Source organism: Suncus etruscus, chromosome 4 (genome assembly GCF_024139225.1).
Source record: "Suncus etruscus isolate mSunEtr1 chromosome 4, mSunEtr1.pri.cur, whole genome shotgun sequence".
Taxonomy (NCBI): Eukaryota; Metazoa; Chordata; class Mammalia; order Eulipotyphla; family Soricidae; genus Suncus; species Suncus etruscus.
In genome coordinates, this window is record NC_064851.1 from 63394558 (window position 1) to 63396604 (window position 2047).

Here is a 2047-nt window from a genome sequence, read left to right on the forward strand (position 1 = left end):
ACATTAATTATCTGTAAATATATTCAAGAACTTTTAAAATTTCTTCTCATTGAACCTCATTGAAACTCCTTGATGGAGCTTCTCATCAATTCTCAGAAAATTAATTAAATACATATTTGGTTCAATATGTATTACTTTGCATTTTTATATTTTTATAAAAATAGAATCATAAAAAATTTTTTGAGTCATTACCAACACCCAACATCTTTCTACAGAAAAATGAACCTCTACTAAGTTTCAAAAGAAAATAATATGACACCAGCCATAGCCCAACAAATCCATAGACAATGACTTTAATAACGTAATTTGAGATATAGCACTTGTTACACATTGACTCTTATTGATCTAAGTTTTAATAATTTCATTCGCCTTTGTGTTATTATAAACAATATGAGGTAACTTTGCATCCGCAAGGGAGTGGGCTAGGATGATATTTGGGAAACTGGGAGACTGGTAGAAGGGAGATCAGTGATCTTATCTTTTGTGTTTGAATATTTAATGCATAAAAAATTCCCACACATTGGACAAGTTGGTAAACTATTGTATTAAAGTAAAAAATGCTTACTGGTAAATTTAAAATAAGATAAAATTAATAAACTTCAATAATTTTCTAAAAATTATTTGGTTTTTTGTTGGTTCTTTTAGATAGTGTTGGATTTTATTGTTCTGTTTAAATTATAGTTATGCAGTAGAATTCTAAGTTTGGACATTCAGTTTTTTACAGAATCTTGTTTTTTCTTATATATATTGCAATTGAAACTGTTATAAACTTGCATGAACATGTTTTTATATAGACATATGCTTTCATTTCCTCAGGCAAATATCTAAGAATGGGTTGGCTGGGTCATATGTTAAACATATTTTTAATTTTTTAGGAAAATTCTAAAATGTTTTCCAAAATTATATTACTACTGTGTATTCAACCATCACTGTATGTAACTTCCAATGCCTCTGCAATCTTGCCAAAAGATGGTATGAAAGATTTTTTAAATTTAGTAATTTTACTTAGCAAAAAAGTAGTATATCATTGTGGTTTTAGGGACTGTTTTTCAATTGAAAATAGTGTTGAGAAACATTTGAAGTACTTATTTACTATCTTTACCTATTCTTTGTCAATTACCTTTAAATATTTTGCACATTTAGGTTTATTTACATTTCTATTTAAGCTATAATTATTTATAAGTTATTCAAAATCAACAACAATGAAATCATGAGACCCAAACTTTAACAACATAAAGTATTTTTAAAATTAAAAAAAATTTTTTTTGGTGCACCATTTCTGCAGGTACCGCAAAACCAGGTCGAGGTGTGGAATGGACAGAGCAAGCTCCTATTCCAGTTCCTAGTGCCAAAAATTCATTTACTATATTGTCATCAGATAGAAAACATATCAGATATTAAATGGATACGAACAGATACTACACTTGATCTTAGGCAAAAGACCGAAAAGTGATATATTATTGAAAATTTTGTTCATTTGCATTGTTTTATATATTGTTACAATTAGATACTTCAATATTCTATATTAATTCTAGATTTATAAAATTTTTTGTCCCCCAATTCACAATACAGGCCAGGAAAAGGGCCTGGGTTGAGGTTTATATGGGGTGCATTTACTGTACCTCCTCTTTCTATACAGTCAGTGTAAAGAACACAGCCTGTGGTAAGATTTGGGAGGCCTTATCTTTTCTTTCCTTTTTTTTTTGATTTATATATATATATATACAAAAAAATCCTTCACCAGTGCAACATTCTTATGACCAATATATCCCAAGTATACTTCCTCCCCACCCCACACAGGCCTGTACTCTAGACAGGCTTTCTACTTCCCTCATTCAGTCACATTTTGTTATGATAGTTCTCAGTGTAATTAGTTCTGTGACTGCACTAAACGATCCCTGTGGTGAGCTTCATATCAGGAGCTGGACCACCCAGTTTTCCTCTATTCTGTCTCTGAGAATCATTACACAAATGTTTTTCATTTTTCTCAAAACCCATAGATGAGGGAGACCATTCTGTGTTTATCTCTCTCCCTCGGACTTATTTC

At 30.4% G+C, this 2047-nt stretch overlaps 2 non-coding genes across 2 annotated transcripts; both read right to left on the reverse strand.

Annotated features, from left to right (window-relative positions):
• Positions 1–1263: 1263 nt before the first annotated feature.
• Positions 1264–1454, reverse strand: LOC126008160 (U2 spliceosomal RNA). Its single transcript, XR_007495539.1, has one exon. It is a non-coding gene; the product is annotated as a U2 spliceosomal RNA (small nuclear RNA).
• Positions 1455–1547: 93 nt separating this feature from the next.
• Positions 1548–1680, reverse strand: LOC126007807 (small nucleolar RNA SNORA51). The gene has a single exon (XR_007495289.1). It is a non-coding gene; the product is annotated as a small nucleolar RNA SNORA51 (small nucleolar RNA).
• Positions 1681–2047: the final 367 nt, after the last annotated feature.